Consider the following 18,672-nt stretch of genomic DNA (forward strand, 5'->3'; position numbering starts at 1 on the left):
TTACTTGCCTTATCCATCCAAAGGGATCAGTTTCTCAATCCCTGTGTGAACAATTTGTCTTTATTCCACTTCAAAAGCTCTGAATTTGTACTCTTTCTACACACACACACACACACACACACACACACACACACACTCTTACATATACCACTTTTTGTCAGGGAAGGTGACATCCCCACCCTATTCTTTGAACTTGGCCCAGCAGATGTACTATTTGCAATATGACTCAGAATAAGAAGAGTTAAACGGGAATTGTGTTTTCATCTGCAAAAGAATATTGCTGGTATCTTCAAAACCTACAGCTTTATTCATAATTGCCCCAAACTGGAAACCACACAAATGATCCCCAAGTGAGGAGGAGGTAAACTGAGGTACATCCATACAACAGAATAATACCCGGCAATGAAGAGCCCTGAAGTTCAAATACACCAACAACGTGAGCGAATCTTCAATGCATTCAGGGAAGTGAAAGAAGACTCAACAGGCTATATACGAAATCCATGAATACGGATTCTGAAAAAGGCAAAACCGCAGGGACTGAGCAGGTTGGAGGTTGCCAGGGTCCAGGGAAGGGGGAGAGTTGACCACAAAGGGGGAGGAGGAAATCTGAGGGAGTGTCGGGACTATTCTAATATCTTGACTGTGATGGTGGTTACACGATTTGTATGTCAAAATTCATAGAACTATATACTAAAAGGAGTGAATTTACTGTATGTAAATTGCACTTCAATAAATCCGGCTTTTAAAAAAGCAGAGAGGGAAAAAGTACCGCTGATTCGTCAGCCCCCATTCTCTCCACCCCCGTCCTTAGCGCAACTCCGCATCCCTGGTACGTGTTTGACTCCCACCTCAAATACTTGAGAAGAGTGATGTATACACAAAAGTGAGCCTTGCATTTCTTTTTAAAGGATCCGGTTTTCAAGGTTGGTCATCCCGACTGCTCACCCTAATCCACAGGAATGGCCACAGCGGTTCGTCCCGGGCACAGCTCCAGCGCCTATCTCAAGCACGTATGACACTGACACACGAGCGCATGTACACTCACGTTTTGCAGCAGGCTGTGGGGAGGACGGTGTCACATCCAGGGCTAGCCTGCTCTTGCATCCTCAGGGGCCTGGAGCCAGACGGCAGTGGCTCCGGAATTGCTAAATCACTTTCAACAGCTCTGTGGCTCCCAGGCAACCTACTGGCTTCCTGGGAGAGGATGAGGAGGAGCAGGGAGACCCAGTCAGTCGTGGGAGACTGGGTTTTGTCCAGCTGGTCTCACGCAGCAAGTATAAGCCAAGGCCTGGCCTTGAAGGAGGAACGCATTTGCTGCTGAGAGCAGGATTGTAGTTCTGAATGGACTAAAGGAAAAGCATTTGGTGAAACGTGGTCCTTCCTGGACAAGGTTGTATTCTACCCTCAAAATAGTGCTGCACGGTAAGTCGCTCTGGCTCTCAGCTGCAGTTCATGATGCTCCCGTGGGTGAGCTCTCATGGGGGTAAATAGGCAATAGGAAGAAAGTGGGCTCTGTGCCAGATAAATCCACACTTTGTACCTGTATTACAGAAATTATGATCATGTGAGAACCCAAAAGCCACTGACTACCTGGGCCATGGGATGGCTTTGCTACATCTCCTCTTCAGTAAAAGTGGTGTGTGTGTGTGTGTGAGAGAGAGAGAGAGAGAGAGAGAGAGAGAGAGAGAGGGAGGGAGATTGTTTCTGTCTCTTCCCAGAGTTATTGATAACGTCATTGTTTCTAACTCCAGTCAAATATTTCTGGTAATGGGGGAAAAATGAATGTTAAGATTAAGAGACACCTATGGGTCATTGGTTTTCATTTCATCCTTTGCCCTTCAATTAAAAAACCAACAACACCAAGAAAACAACACCATCAACAAAAACAAAATAAATACCCACGAAATATTGTGTTTCCTGTTAGAAACAAAGCAAACAATTTGGCTTCCTCGGTCTCTTCCCCTCCCACCCCCTGTACTCTGATCCCCACCATAGGAGAGTTTGCTAATTAAGCAGGGGAGGAACCAAAAGGTGGGAAGGGAAATAGAGAAGTGCAAAGGCTGCAGGAATCCACAGCTAGGAGAGCTTGGTAGCACCACAAGGTAACCCCCCCACAACACACACACACACACACACAAGGCCTTGGGTAAGTCAGGGGCAACACCCAGGTCCTCTAGCCATGATCTGTGGGTTCTTTCAGCCTCCACATCCTCTGGGCCAGAATTATTCAAATTCCCTTACAAGTGCTGTAATTCATGTAGCAAGCATTTATTGAATGCTTACTGTGTGCCAGGCACCGTGCAGACTTTGGAGACACAAGGAGGAACACAAGTTCCACGTTCAAGCCATGCAGACGGGTGAGGAAGAGACTCCTGCAGGCAGGAACAGGAGTGAGCGCTGGAACAGGCAAACGCAGGAGGGAACCCTGCCACCTTCTTGGGGCAAAGAGGAAGCAACTGAACTCAAGGAACATTATTTTTAATGTGAGGTGTTTCTCTTTTTTTTTTTTTTTTTTTTTTACTGCCCGTACTATTCTTTCCTGACTTCAACACTCTCTCTCTCTGGCCTGAGCTGGGGTCAGGGACTGGGGGACCCTGTGTGGTTCACGCACTGATAGGCCGCCCAGAACCTGTGACACGCACGACTTTGCCCATTCCACACATGCGATGCCAAACTGCACCTCGGTCCCGGGTGCTGCCGAGTGCCAACGTGGACGGCGTACGGCTGAGGGTCGGGTCGGGAGATTCGGGCACAGTCAGGTTTCGGTCACCATCTCACGTGTGGCCTCAGGCATGCCCAGGCCCCACTCTGGCCCTCAGTTTCCTCCTCTGTGAAATGCATGGGTTGCGCTAAGCTAATCGTTTCTCAGCTTCTTGCAGCTCTTCGAAACAAATGAACACGTCCTTCAAAGACACTGGGATTAAGCAGCGGCATAAAGTCAAGTATTTGTCGATGGGTAGAAAAATGCTGCCTCCGATCCACACGCGGCGGCCCAGGGTCTCAGCCCCGGGTGGGCGCGGTCGGGTCGCCCCTACCCCGCGCGCGCGGACGGCACTGCAAGCGCTTCCAGCAGCCCCCGCCGCGCGCCCAGGGGTCCGGTCCGGCTCTCCCCGGGGGCCGCCGGCTCCCGGCCCCGCGCGCGCCCGCCGCCCGGCGTGATGGATGGCCGCGGGGCCGGCGCCTGTCAGGCCTTATTGATGAGGTGCGCGCTGACGGCCGCCGCGGAACCCGGGGCGGCGGGAGGCAGCGGGGCGGCGGGCGGGCGCAGACTCGGCGGCGCTCGGGGTCACAGCCCCCGGCCGGCGCGCCCGGCCCGGCTCCGCCGAGGGGGCGGCTTCCTCCCCGGCCTGGCGCCCGCTGCGCCGGCCCCGCTTCCTCCCGCTTCCCGCCCCGCGCGCCCCGCGCCACTCCTGCCCCGAGCGCCGCGCGGGCTCGGCCGGACTCCGCCGCCGCCCGGAGCGACAGTCCCGGGAGGACGCGCGGTTCCGCGGGAATCGCTCACGCTCCGAGCCACGGGAGACAACGCAGGACCAGGGAACATGCCACTAGCCATTCGAGTTTTTATATAGGGACAGATAAGATAAACAAAAGTAAATACACATGCACGCGAAGACGGTAAGGTCCTGCAGGATTCTTTTTGTGCATTTCTGATTTTCTCATTGAGCAAGGCGTCTTTACCACAGTGAGCACACTCCGATGGCTCCGCTGGAAAAGATGCGACCGAGCTCGGCTCCTTCCCCACCTCCCCGCCGGCGTCACCCGCCGCCTCCCCGTCTTGTTTTGCCTCGTTTTCCTTCCCTCGCCCTCGCAGTGACCGCTGGGCCCTCACCTGAGGTCTGGCAGGCTGGAGAACAGGTTGCAGAGCTCCTGCTTTACCTGTCCTTTCTGCTGAAGGCCCCTAGGCCGCCTTCTCTGTTGGTGACACTAATGTGAGGATCATGAAAATATTACCCGCAAAGCGCTTCCAGTTAGTGAGAATAAAAGGAGAAAATCAACACCGGAGACTTAGAGACTGAAGGTTTTTGTTTGGTCCCGCCCCACCCCCCACCTTGAGTTGAGAGCTAACCCTGGACAGGTGAGGACCCTAATTCTACCTTAGATGGGACCTAAGAACTGGAAAACAGGTCACCTTTTCTCTGGGGCATCTTAGAGGGGAGGGAGGAATCCCAGGTTGCTGGGACCCAGGAGAGGCGATGTGGCATGCAGCGCTGGCTATGAGGGTCTGGGCAGGAGTCTAGGGGAGGGGGAGGAGAGCTCATTGATCCGGGAGTCAGGATTCCTGGGTTCCCATCCCACCACTGCCGCCAGATGGGTGCCAAGCCCACAGACAAGTCACACCACTTCTCTAAGTCTTAGTTTTCTGTCTGCAAAACGAAGAGCCTGGACTGCATTGTCTCCTGGGTCCCTTCCTATACCAGCGTTTTGTAACTTTAAGCTCCCCAGATGGATATCACCAAATCATGCCATTCTGTGCCTCAAATGCTTCCATACCATGGGGTCATTCCCGGTCCCACACACTGGAAAGGGGGCATGCCAGGGCTCTAAGTCTGAACTCACACTGAGCTGTGGATAATGAATGTGTCCAGTGAGGAACTCAAAACATGGGAGGCCTGTTTGAATACGTGAGATAAAAGGCCTGGATTGCAGATGAAGCCTCAATCCATTTCCCAGGCAAACGCTTGTTGTGTAACAGCGAACACCAGGCATTACTGCGTGCCAGGCACGGTGCCAAGTGTGTTGCATGGACTGATTTTCTCATTTATCTAAACAGTCACTCTGTTTCCCCCGTTTTTCAGATGAAGAAACTAAGGCCTGGGCTGTTAAGTAACTTTCCCAGCTTAACTAACAGGTGTCCCCAGAGCCACAATTTAAACTCAAGTAGTTTGATTCCAGGACACAAAAGCTGCCCATATGAGCAAGGCATTTGTACGCTGAGGGATATACAAGGAGAAGACAAGGGCTTTCTTCTTACATACACTTAAAAAAAAATTTCCACCTCCATTCCACATTTAATCCCTCCATCCCCCTTCCACAGCTTCTAACATATTGCATTTCAGTTTAATCTCTCTGTAAGTCTGTCTGTCTGCAAACCTCTCTCCCCCCAATTTCAACGTCCTTGAGGACAGAAATCCTCTGTTTGACATCTTTGTGTTTTCCGTAGTTTCTAACATACTGTAGACACTTCTTAAAGGTTTGTTGAATTGAGGAGGGAGGGTGCGAAGGGGATGAGAGCTAAAAACTTCCTTATTGGGTACAACGAACACTTCCTGGTGATGAGCACGCGAAAAACCCTGACCTCAGCATTATACAATGAATCCATGTAACAAAAACATTTGTACATCTTTAATAGTTTGAAATTTAAAAAAAGTTGTTGAATTGAATTTGGAAAATTGAAGTTTCCATCTTGTAATTACACAATGTAAATCCCCATGCTTGATGGCTGAAGATGTAGTTTTAGGGATGTGGCTGGAATGAATGTACTATGGTTCCTCCCACTGTGTGCAGACACAGATGCCACATGATGCCTCGTCAGCACCACAGTCCCCTGTTGGGGAGGGGGTGGCCATGGCCCCAGGTACCTTTGTCCCACTTATCAGTCATGTGGCAGCCTCTCTCTGACGCTTATGTGGAGCCCTGGAGTTGCAAGGGACCTCAGGCGTTCTGAGTTCAATCCACTTGTTTACTAGAGGAGGCAGTCAGGACCCAGAAAGGGCTATGGACTTATCCAGAGCCACACAGCTATTTAGTGGCACAGCCAGGACCAAAGGTTCCCTGAGCCCCTGAGCCCCTGGCCATACCCTGTTCTTCCATTTCAACATGCTACTGTAAGAACTGATAACTCCCCTCCATAAATTGAACCCCAAGGCCAAACTTTCCTCACCCTGATGCAATCACCGGGGCGAAAGGATTAGCGATAAGGCTGCCCTGGGCTCTGGGGTAGAGGCTGGGAGTCTGGGAACATGGTTAGGGCTGCTCTCCATGCCCTTTGCAGGGAACTGGAAACAGGGACCATAACCCAGCCAGGGATGGGGGTGGGCAGGGGCTTGAGGATGCCTTAAAGGTTCACAAGTCATAGACATTCAAAGCCACAGTCATTCCAGGCCCTCCTTAGACTGTGGATGAACCAAGCCCAAATGGGCACTGGGCACATATTGCATTTCTAGACTGAATATCTTCCTGATGGTCCTGTGGACTCACAAAAATTCCAGCCTTTGAGATAAAGAAAATAAGGTAGCAAAGTGTAGGGGGTGTGTGCGACAGGCAGGTCCTTGTTCTGACTGTTTACTAGGGTGATCCAGTGTCCTGGATGCCTGAGACAGGCCCAATGCATGCCTGCTGTCCTGTGCAGTAATTCACATGCATTCACACATACTTTCACAGAAGTGTTGTGGTCACCCTACGTATAAGTCACTTGAACGCAATGAGCCTCAGTTTCCCCATCTAACAAGTTAAGGGCTTTCAGTAAATAGCTTCCAAATTCTTTTTACCCTGGAAAATACTTCAATTTTGAGGATGTGGGCCCATCCATGAAAGCAACGAGTGGTTACTTGTCTGAAAAAACAGGGCCAGCCCATGGGGAGGGCGAATGGACCTCCATGAGGTTCCAGAAGGTGTCTGGGAAGCTGAGAGCAAAGTCGCTTATTGGATTTGTGGCTGCTCTGTTATTGACACTGAACTTTGGGCCTCAGGTCCGCCATTGGCAAACTAGAAGTGATAAAAAACTAAAATAAAACCAGCCCTTCTGAATAACACGTGAGCATTCGTTAGAGTTTGCCCCCCAAATAAACCATCTGTGGATTTTATTCATTTTTGGCATATTACAAATAACCGCTACTGCCACCCATGGGTCCCCCATCCATGTCTCCACCAGTCTGTGCTTCATGGGATTTTTGGATGAGGTTCTTAATTGGGGCCACCAGTTATTTGTCTCATTTTCTGCCTATGAATTTTCCAGCCCCATTCTCATGATAGAGAAACACTGGGGAGAAGGTTGTGGCGAAGCCTCCTCTTCAGTGTGCTTCCTGCACAGCCGCAGTACCGGGAACTATGGGGCAGGCTTCTCTTCCCTCCTGTTCCCAGGCACCCGTTCCCCTGTCCCCCACTGACTCTGGGCAGTTTACAAAGTGCTCATCCCAAAGGTTCATGGAGTCAAGACTCAAGAGTGTGTGTGAGCTTTACTTTGTCATCTCATTAAGCTTAAAAGATTCTTGATGGCCGGAATAGTATTTAATAATACTATAATCACCTATAGTGCTCTGCACACAGTAGGTACTCAATACGTACTCCAAAGAATAAATCAATGATTGAAAAAGTTTGAAGACCAACTATAGAGTTCTGTATAAGAAATGTGCCTATTTATGAAATGCAAATAACTTTCCCAAGTATTTTTTCTACATCTCAAGAGACCTCAGGCATAGATACGTTATAAAGGTACAGCTTTGAAACCAATTTACTTTCACTGTTTTGATCTCACATGTGTGGAGGCTCTTAAACTGCTATTTGTGCAAATTTCACTTTATAACTTGCCCCTTGGAGAGGCTGGATGATAAATGAGAGATGAATAATTCCTTATTGCTACTTATCTACCGAATCTATAAACTAGTGTCAGCATTTACTCAGTTGGGTTTAAAGCTGTTCCCGGTATACTTATTAACCTGCTTAAAATAAGCCCATAAAAATGGGCTTGGTAGGCAGTTCTTTTAACTAATTTTTAAAAATGACAGTGGTCATTTTCCACTAACTCGTGGAGTGACCTTTGGCAAATCACTTAACCTCCCTGGGCCACACCTGCAAAATGAAGGTGGGGTGGGGTTCAATCCACTCTAAGAGCCTTGTAGCTCTGCTAGTCTTGATTCCATGATTTTGGGGTGAGTAAGGATCCTGATAAAACTTATTAGAGCAATTACAAATCAGTTCCTACAGACCATCTCATGCATCCTTGGCATGTGTCTGGAGGGTGAGAGAGACAGTACTTGTAGTCAGAGCAGGGCATTTTAAGTTTAATTCTGTTACTTATTAGTGATGTGACCTTTGGCAATGCAACATCTCTGAGTCTCAGTTTCTTCATCTATAAAATGGGTGTAATGCTCTAATAATACGCACATTGGTTACCCCAGAGGGCTGCTGTGAGAATGCGATGTGATATATACGTGAAAGCACTTTGATAACCACAAATATTATTCATTGTCTCCAATTTACAGAAGAAGGCATTCAGGTACTGTTTGGTTAAGCAGTTTGTAGCAGGGCCCAGGGAAGAATTGTTTGACTTTTCTCATTCTATTTTGATTATAGATGGAAATTATTACAAAATTATACCAAGACTGAGTGCCTAGGATACGTCTCTGGGATCATGGATGACTACTAAAAACCCCGTACATGAGGAGATGTTTCTGGGAATGCCAAATGCTACAGGGAGGAGAAGAGCAGTCAGCAGCAGGTTGATCCACAGATGCAGGAGTGCCTGGCTTGGTGGAGAACAAAACATTTTTCAAAGGTGAGGGGAATTGGCACCCTCCCAGCTCTGTTCTCCTCACCCCTTGCTTTGGGATGTTTCCTCACCATGTCGAGGACATATGCAGTCTGCTAAGGCTTTGAGTTTGACTCCCTTCAGAGACACAGTGCAGAGAAACTGGTAGTTGCTGCGGATCTGGTTTGCAGAGAATTCAGTCGGCAAAAGTGTGTGGAACTTGTCCCTGTGAGACTCATCCTCCAAGACAGTTACTGCCACCGTGCCTGCAGCACAGGGGGCTGGCAAGTGACATGAAGATAACCATGGTGCCTGTTTGGGTCCTGCTTGCCTTGTCCACAGAGAAGGGCAGAGATGATCTGCCTCCATTCTATAGGAATCTAAACTTCTGTGGTTTGCAAAAATTCTATTCACATTCCTTTGTCACCCACCCACCCAACCAACCAACCAACCAAGAATAACCTCAAAGTTAAAAAAAAAAGTATAGAATTTAGAGACCGAGGCTGGGAGTGGTATTTTAAGTCCGTATCCTGCACTGTATTCAGAATACAATGTGTTTGCTAAATGTTTATTTGCTAATTAGTAAAAGTGAAACTAGTCTTTATCTGTAAGTTACTTTTATCTGCTGTTGGCTGGGATGTGTTGCATCAAGACAAAAAACTCAGGGCAAGATCTTGGGAAGGTTTTGCAAGTTTATGGTGGGATTTTGTTTCTATTTCGTTTTGTGACCCTCTCTCCCATCTCCATCCCACACTCTGCTTGCAAAGGGAGAAGGCAGCCTTAGCCTCTGGGAAGGCTACTTATTGGTCTACAAGCTCAAATGTTTCAGTTTCAAAAACATTTACTAACGGTTGTCTTGTAATTCATTTGGTTTTCCCTCCTGTCCTTAGCTTTAATTAACTCTCTTGTCGTCACAGAGGTCTTCCTTTCTGAACACCCGCTCTGGCTCCTTGGCCACCGCCAAAGGTTCGACCTCCCTCTCCCATCCAAGTCCCTCCTGCTCTCCCTTGGCCCAGGGTCTGAGCAATCAGCTTGTACTTGCAGCTGGGCCAGCACCTGGCCTCACATTCCACCACATCCTCCCGCCAGCAAAGGGAGTTGTGAGAAGAGGAAAAAGTTACAAGAACTTAGATGATTGTTTTCAATTTCAGAAACACTCAAGGTTGCAAGTAAAATTCTGAGACAATCTGGATGGCCGTGAAAACATGTTTTAAAGGCAGCGGAGCTGGGGGGTGGCGGGAATCTCTTTGTGGAAAAAAATCATTCCCACCATTCATGAACATCTCTAACCTGAAATCAGAAGTACAGGACTATTCTTGGAGTCTGAGTCTATTAGTTTTGGGGGCCAGAAAGAACCATGGAAAACATTAGGCTTCTCTCTTCTCTCTCCCCCAGCACATGTTTCACAGTATAGACTGTTGTGGAATCTACTTTTTTGTTTCTAAAAATATGAGAATTTTCTGTGGTATTAAATATCTTAAGAAAATATAACTTAATGATCATGTTATAGATTTAGCATAGTTTATAGTAAGTAAACTCTTATCATTCAGAGTTTAAGTTATTTCCTGTTTTTTACTTCAATAAATAAATGTTTGATGTGTTCCTTTCAAATCATAAATTTGGTAAGTAAAGCATCTTGTAAACCTCTGATTACTTCCTTAGAGTAATTTTCTATTACTGGAAAAAGCAGGTCAAAGAATATGAACACGTTCAGGGTTTTGGATACCTATTGCCCAATTGCCTTCCAGAAAAGTTGCACCTACAATTCTCACTACCACCGATTTTGAGTAAGCTAATTAAAAAATATATTTAATAATTTGTCAGGTAAATTTCTACCTCTTATTAGATACATGTAATTTCTGAAGAGTTTTGAAGTCAGAAGTTAAGAAATAAGACAGACAAAGCCAAACGAATACAAGGGGGACATTAACGTCCAACCGAACACTTTATACTGTGGACATTATCTCTGGGATTGGGGAAACCTGTCTGCCCGCTGAGGTTTATGAGGATTTTAAAATGTAAGAAACTAGGCTGGGCAGGCTTGGTGACTCACACCTGTATTTCCAGCACTTTGGGAGGCCAAGGTGGGAGGATTCCTTGAGCCCAGGAGTTCGAGACCAACCTGGACAATATTGCAAGACCCCATCTCTAAAAAAAAATATATAAAAAATTAGCTGGGCCTGGTGGTGTGTGCCTATATGTAGTCCTAGATACTCAGGAAGCTGAAGTAGGAGAATCACTTGAGCCCAGGAGTTTGAGGTTGTGATGAGCTATGATAGGGCACTCCAGCGTGGGTAACACAGTGAGACCCAATCTCAAAAAAAAAAAAAAGGTAAAAAAAAGTAAGAAACTGAAACACAGAAATCTTATGTAGTTTGGCTGAGATAATATAGCCAGTAAGTAGTGGACATGGGATTCAAATCACATTATTGGAACATGGAGTCTAAACTTTTACACTGACCCAGGGACAACAAGATCTAAAAAGTTTCCAGAACATTCTTTGTAAGGAGGTCATTGTTCAGAAATTGCCTTTTGTAATCTTAGGTTATTTATGAGAAGAAATTTTATCTTTGAAAAAGGTGTCATTCTCAATGTTTGAGAAGCACATTCATCCATCTTATTTTTAGAATATGCTAGAAATAGAAGTGAAATAACTTGTTCAAGGTCACCGGCTTGTAGGTGGTTGTGCTGGAACTAGAATATGGGCTCTGGTGATTCTTTGGCTACTGTGTATAGCGTTTCTCTGACCCGGCAGCAAATATTCACCATAGCAACCAAGAAAGGTCAGCTTGACTAAGGCCCATTGCTCTCAAAGTTTCCAGGGGTTTAGTGTCCAGCAACTCAGGGATCTCTACTCCCAGGGGAAGGCACAACGGGGTTAGAGGCCAGGCAGCTGGAGCTGAGGAAGTGGGTTGGCCCTGGGCACTGGAACCCTAACTCTTAGAGCAGAAGGCTGGACTCCTGGAGTCACAGCAGCTCAGGGTGCTAAGCTTCCTTACTCCCCCAGGGAAAGACTTTCCCATCCACTGGGCCACTTTCAAATGGGAAGCCCACCTGGAAGTTGTAGTTCCCAGAGCCAGTGGAGAGCAGAGGTAGGTAGGGCCTGGCTCCCCTGGGGAGGGGATTCTTGCATTGAATGGAAGGCTGGACCAGATAACCTCTGGGGCCTTTGCAACTCCCAACGTCTCTGATTTGTATGTCTTGGGGGGAAGAAGTGAGCAGTCACGGGACTGAAATAGTTGATTTAGGGTCCCGCCCCAGTCGCTGGCATAGTCCTCATCTTGGGCAAATAATTTAACCTGTCAGTGCAAGGCACAATGCCTCGCACAGAGTAAAGCTTTGTAAATGTTTGCCGAATGAATGAATGAAAGAATGGGTGGATGGATTTAAGTCTCCCAAGTCTCAAGGAATACCGGTGAAAGTGGGACTCTTACAGCTTGAGTTTGAATGAGACAATGTAAAGCACATTGAACTTCTTAGAAGAAAAAGTGAGCTCTCCAACCCAAAGGGATTCTGTTTCCTCCTTAGGTTGACAATGGATAGAATTATCATTTACCAGCATCAGTAAACATAATACGCAGAGGTGAGTTTTGGGTCCACACAAAATTCTGTGTTTCATTAATCCTCCCCCAACCCTGCTGCCAGTGGGGCAGCCCAGTGCCTCCCAGGGTGGGGCACGCAAGCCCCCCTCCCTCCCTCCTCCCCCACCCCGGATAAATGCCGAGATCTAATGGATTGTTCATGCTGCTGTCCAGATTAGATAGGGAGCCCTCTGTTATCGTGGCTGGAGCAAACCCCAGCGGCCACGACGCGGAGGGCTTTCCAAGGCGACCTGGGAGGGAAGGCTGGTGGAGTCTAGAGGGCAGGAAAGACCAGAGAGCTGCTGAGAAACCCTGGAGCTCCCAGATTGTCTTCCCCCCAACCTCCCATAGCATTTAAGGAAGCAGGTACCCAGTGTGGTACCTGCTATTATCTGCTGAATTCTAGGGAGTAGTTCTAAGACAGCAACTGTTCGATTCTGCTGCTTCCCAACCTCTGAGAAGCTAGGAACACATGGAGGCACCCCAATTCCCTTAATAACCAAAGGGTGTTCTTGCAAACAGGGTTTACTATGTCTAGCTAGTGGGTAGTAAATTTCCTAATTTTTGTCCTTGAATCATTGTAAAGGTGACAGCTGACTTTCTGACCTCACTTCTGAATTTCCCGTGGTCAAGTTTTTTAACCTGTTAATGATCTTGTTTCCTCAAGAAAAGTTTTGCTACCATTTTTTAGAGTTAAAGTTTCTGGAAGAAAAAAAGTTCTTATGAGCAAGTTTTTCTTTCCCCCATCATTTTTTGAAAGCAAAAAGCACCTACTATCTATCAGCACTATGATATAAAACAAAATTTTCATGTGTGCTCTAACAACAAATTCTACATAAAACAAATAATAAGCATTCAAAATCGTTATTTTATCTACAAGGAGAGACTAATTGTTCTACCATTATTATGATAGAACCACTGTGATCTAACAAAAAGCAAATAGAATCTTAGCTGGCGAACAAGGAAAAGTTATCTATTTCTACCATATCAATTTCCTGTTAAATCTTTGGAGTTAGTGGGAAGCTGTTCTAAATGGCATGGTGGGAGAAATCATCTAGCTCCGTTTTAGGAGGTTCTACAACATTAAAGAAATTCTGCACCATGTTTTTGAGTGAATCAATCTTATTAGCTATCACCTAGCCCCTTGAAAATTATTTATAGTGCACGATTATTTAGAGGGGAACATTTAAGAAATTCCTAAGGGCAAACGAAATAGCTACTGTGTAGTTTGATACTCAAGAATGAAAATACTTCACCAGCAGGAAGGCTTCTGATTCATCAAACAAAACCTCTCTATGGAGTAACTTCTATATGCAAGCACTACCCCTGAATTAATAAAAACGAATTTATTAGGAGGAACAAGGACTTCAGGTTGGGAAGGGAAAAGACGGAGCCGGATCCAGAGGAAGTTTTTCAAGGCCGAGAGTGTATTTGGGAACATTCTGCAGTCTCGGAATCGGGGGTTTGCGCCGGCCAAGAACAGGGCAAAGTAGAAAGGCACACGGGTAGAACAGAAGGACAAATTATACGGATAAAGGACAAAGTAAGGGGGCTAGGATTTTGATTAAGCAAAAAAAAAAAAAAAGAAAAGAAAAGAAAAGAAAAGAAACAGAATTAGGGAGAGGAGAGAGAGAGAGAGAGAGAGAAAAAAAAAGATGAACCAAGGAAAGGAGAAAACAAGCAAAGTTAATACAATACTAAACGAATAAAGAAGATCTTTAAGAACGGTGGTTCCAGTGGATGAGGGAGAAAAAACATATCTCATTATCTAAGGAAAACCAGCAGCCAATCCAGGCAGGGACCAAGCGCACGGAGCCCCGCAAATCCGCACCGGGCGCCTGGATCTGGCCCCCAGGAGCAGCGTCTGCGGGATCGAAACCACCGCCCTGGTGTTGAGCCACACGTGGTCCTGGAAGGGTCTGCCCCCAGTTTACGTAAAACCGAGGAGCACGAGTACTGGGGATTTGTTGAGTCCCGGGCGCAGGTCGAGAAGTGACTAAAAGTGCCCCTTCCCTGAACCTCGGCGTGCAGAGGCCTCGGATCCGCTCCCTCGTGGACGCGTCTTAAGTCCCCAAGCTGCACGACTTCGCTACCTCCAGATCCCGCGCGGGCCGGGACTGTGCCTAAAATCCTACAGCTCTTCGAATGGAGCTGAAGGAGACGCCCTTGTCCCGGTTTCCCCAGCCACTGACCCCGCGCGCCTGGGGTGACATCCATGCCTTTCAATGTCCCTCCAAGACCGGGTTCGAGAAAGAACCGATTGAATCTGTGCTTTTTGGGGCTGGAGTCTGGGGTCCGCTGAGACCCTCAACTACTGGGGTGAGAGTGGGGGGATTTTGAGATGCAGAACAGCCTAGCAGGGGGGACATAATAACTATTGTGACCAAACACCTACTGCGGTCTTTGGCCTCTTTAGGGACCTCACTTAGGCAATCGCGACTGCGAAGAAGTGGGAACGGGGGCTTCGCTGCGTGTCTTGCTGCCCAGGCCGTGTGGGCAGCGGCGTTGGGGCGAGCAGGTCGAGGGGCCCGCGGGCGCCCGGCACGTGGAGAGGGGCGCGCAGGCGGCAGCGCAGCCGGCCTCTAATTCTCCCCTCCCTGGCCATTGGTGCGCTCCGCGGCCGGTGGGCTCTGCGCTCCCGGGGGGTCTCTGGCACAAAGGGCGACCTGAGACTTGTTACGAACAGCGCCAGGTCCAGGCTGGAGGTCACACTACTGACCGCAGCTCAGACTCCGCTGCCTGCGGCCTAGGCTTCCTGGCCGGAGCGCCCGCCCTCCGGGATCCCGGGGCCAGGATCCTGGAGGATGCGAGTGTGGCACCCGTTTGAGGTCACCTGGTCTACGTGGCGCCAGATTGGTTGAAATGCATTCAAAGCAATCCAGCTGGAGCCTCGCAGAGAGACGAAAGGAAGCGCCTTGGCCTCGTGGGCCCAGCGCAGGAAAGTGGCAGGAAAGAGTCCGAGGGGTCTGGTTATTTATTTGCAAAGACCCCGTGGCTCTAGGTGCGTTGTCGCGCCTGCGGGCGGGGATCCTCCGGGCCTCACGTCGCTGAAGGAGCCCCCTCCACCGCCACCTGGTTCCCAACCTGCCCACTCGGGCTTTGCACGGAGGCTAAGCCGCCCAGAGCAGCCGATTTGCAGCCTCCACCGCCCAGTTTGCCCCACCGCTGTGCCCTTCCCGGCGCTCTCTGCTGGGAAGACCTTCCCTGATGGGAGGTGTTCAACGCCCGGTTTGAACCCCCTTGCGGGAGCCCCGGGCGGCGCGACCCCAGTCTACCTTCCCGTCTGCGGGGAGTGGGAGAAGCAAAGCCCCCCCTCCCCGTGCAAGAGGAGTTTGCAAGCTACACAGCGACACGAAAAGGATCAAAACTGATGACTATTTAACAATACTGTCACCCTCTTCCTAATTTTTCTCACTTTCAGACACTTCTCTGTCTCTTGAGGGGGGTCTGGGGGGCTAATTGTGTGCTCTCATTATCTGGGAGTCTCCCTCTCCCTCCTCAGCCCACCTCGCTCCCTGCCCCTTTAAAAACGTTACTTTCCGTCCGGGTTTCCAAACTCCTGGCAGGGTTAGGACTGTTCGCCCAGCCCCAGCCCTAAGAAGGCTCCCCGGGGCACTTTCGAGGTCCGGGTGCTTAGCTGGGGTGGGCAAGCGGGGTCGCCCCCAGGCCGCGCGCCCCGCACTGGCCCCGCGCTCGGCGCCGGGTTGGAACCGCCAGTCCCGGCTCCTGCTCCTTTGGCGACAGCCTGGAGCTGCGCTGCCCCCGCCCCGGCCTGACGCCGCCTGGTTTATTGACCTTAGATCGGCTTCGGGGCTTTATCAGACCCGGTGGGGGCGTCCCGCGGCGCATCTCCCCCTCCCGCGCGCAGCCAGAGCCCCTTTTAAGCTTTTCTGGAAACCGCGCCAACCTTCCCCATCCCAGACTCGGAGAACCGACAGAAAAATCGCCCGAATTCGCGCGCCCCTGGAGAGCTGAGACAGAGCCTTCAGGGCCACGGACTCCTGGGCCGCACTTTTATCTAGATAACTCAGGTGAAAGTGCCCCCCCCCAATTATTCGGATAATTGCCTCGAATCTTCACTTCGCACAGTGTTTAGACAATTGGAGATTGATGGCTTGAATTTCCTCGGGCTGTGTGCTGCCCCCAGCCCTGAAAGCCCTCCTTCCTGCTGCTCCAAGCTCCAAAACATCTGTGGACGTTACACGTGCAAACTATAATTTTCTGTCCTGTAAATCCCTTGGTAAATATAGCAAGACATTAGAAAACCATTTGGAGCGGATATTTTATTGGGCTTGAGAACTAGAACAGGGGCAAAGAGCCACTCGCTAACGTTTCCTCAATACCAACCACACAAAACTGTCTTGAAGATTTCTTCCCCCTGCCAGTGGAACTCATGAATGCAAAAGTACTTTCAGAGATAGAGAAGGAAGAAGAAATGTTTGTAGAAAATATTTTTTTATGAAAAATAAAAAAGGAAATAAATGTCACTAAAAATGAATTGTAAATGAACTGTAAAGAAAAATAGTTCATGGAGTGGGACTTCCAAATAGCCTTTACTCCAGGCTGATTTATCAAAATAAGATCAGCGGAAAGAAAATATTTGCTACTACTACTAATAAAAAAGCCAACCCAATTTCGCGGTGATAAATCACGGAATTCTAGCAGCTTACGTAATAAGGCCTTCCCTCGGTTCAGGTTGGCACTTCCCTGATTTTCCCAGCTAAAATCCTTTCCGTTTGCCTTAACTTCGGAGCCCACACAGAGGAGTGAGATTGTCAGCATGGGGGGTGGGAGCAAATTAACAGGGGCGAGGCAGCCAGGGACTTGGCCAGAGCAGAGATAACTAATGCAGATGAGTCTAAGTTTTGAGACAGCTTTTAAATTCACCCTGCTAGAAGCCAGGGGAGCTGCTGGAGAGGGAAAGATATCCGAAAGGGACACTTTTCCAGTCTCTGCTTTGCAGATCGAGTCTTTGGAGTAAGTACCCGGGACTGGGGGGCTTTGCGACACACAGTACCCAATTCCAGAAGAGTGCCTGCTGCGTCCTCCTGAGGCCAGAGAATTCACAAATGCCCTTGTCTGCTCTCAACCTTGGAGCGTGGGGAGCAGGCACAGCAACCTGGAAGGTTTCAGACCCTCAGCGCCTGAGCTGTGAAGCAGTGCTTCCCACTGAGCTCAGGGCGCCTCATGCGCCCCCACCTGCGTCTTCTCAAAGCTGCACCCCCCTTTACCTGTGTCCCTCCTTTTTTTTTTTTAACACTCAGCCTTTTTCTCAGCTTCTCAGCCACAAATAAGATTCAAAGCTCATTTGCCCGTACTTTTGCTTTTTAAGAAGCAGAGGTAAGTTCATATGCAAAAGCATATGCAACCGAAAGCACACAAAACCAAGCTCTTTACAGCACGCACGGGCTTGGGCAAGAGAAACATATTTGCTACAGTCCACCTGCAAGACCCTCCTCCAATCCCCTTCCCATCACAGGTCTGGCTCCAGAATAAATGCAAATTAAACCCTGCACCAAGCCCGTCTGACCCTTGGCCTGTGGACAGGCGAAGAAAATGCCAGATCCTGAAGGCCGTGAGACCTAGTCACTAACTAACTAGCGAGGCCGACAGGAAACGCAATGGAAACATTGCCACCCGGAAAGCGTCCAGGGCCAGATCTGACATGGGCCAGGAAGGGTTGCCTGGACTTCCCAAAAGGGTCCTTCAGAGGACACCCACAACAGCAGGGACCCCAGGGGAAAGCAAGGTGATCTGCACATGCAGGGCAGGGGAGCAAAGGCCGGAGGGCCCAGAGACACCTGGCCAAATCCATGTGATTTCTGGCGTGGTGTGTATTTATTTAGTTTTCTTCTTGAGAGACTGACCATTCCCATCCATTCCCAACTGTTGGGGTGGGAAGCTGGACCAGGAAATCGAGAAACTAAAATGCAGCCCAGTTGTAAGAAAGAGAAACAGGAAAAGAAAGTGGGACAGGAAGCCCGGCCTCTGTGGCCTGGCCTGGAAGAATCCTATCCTTTCTTCCTGTCCACAAAGGCCCAGAGCCTCCTAGCCCCCTGTTGCACACACGGGCTCAGCCCTGCCCTCCCCTCGCCCCCATCTGCCCTCTCCCCAGGTTGGCCACTTGGCGAGTTCCCGGCAGGCCTACCCCCAGCATTCCGTCCAGGTCCAGGAGGGCCAGGGAGGGGACTCACCCACGGTGGGAGCAGTGGTGTCCCGGTGTCCCTCCCTGCGGTGTCCCTCCCTGCGGTGTCCCTGCGGCTCCTCAAGGCCTGGTGTGAGGCAGACTCTTCCCACAGCTCCTCCGCCCAGGGACTCGGCTGTTCCCAGCCGGGTGGGAGGGAGACGCTGTGAGCTGCTCCCAGCTCCCTCCGAGTGCTCAGCTTTCCCTCGGCATTAGATAACAGGAAAATAGATAAGAGGAGTGGTTCATTAATTCAGCAAGAGCTTTTTTTGGTATGTGTAGAAGTGGAAGGAAACCCTGCTAGGGAATGAAGGCCTGGCTGGCTATTTTTTAAAAAGTCAACGTTCACGAGGTTCCAGAGATGCTTCTGGAAGGTCACCCAGAAGGGCAGGAGGAACCACCATTCATGCTCAGTTCCCAGTAGGACCTTCCTCTGCCCC

At 49.2% G+C, this 18,672-nt stretch overlaps 1 protein-coding gene across 1 annotated transcript in view; it reads right to left on the minus strand.

Annotated features, from left to right (window-relative positions):
• Nucleotides 1-18,287, minus strand: part of GATA4 (GATA binding protein 4) — a 73,785-nt gene extending 55,498 nt beyond the window's left edge. Inside the window, exon 1 of the mRNA XM_012645899.1 lies at nt 18,243-18,287. The gene's annotated coding sequence lies outside the window, so the exon portion shown is untranslated. The remainder of the gene's footprint in view (nt 1-18,242) is intronic.
• Between the last annotated feature and the right edge of the window lie 385 nt (nt 18,288-18,672).

This window comes from Propithecus coquereli, unplaced genomic scaffold (genome assembly GCF_000956105.1).
Source record: "Propithecus coquereli isolate 6110/MARCELLA unplaced genomic scaffold, Pcoq_1.0 Scaffold238, whole genome shotgun sequence".
Lineage (NCBI taxonomy): Eukaryota > Metazoa > Chordata > Mammalia > Primates > Indriidae > Propithecus > Propithecus coquereli.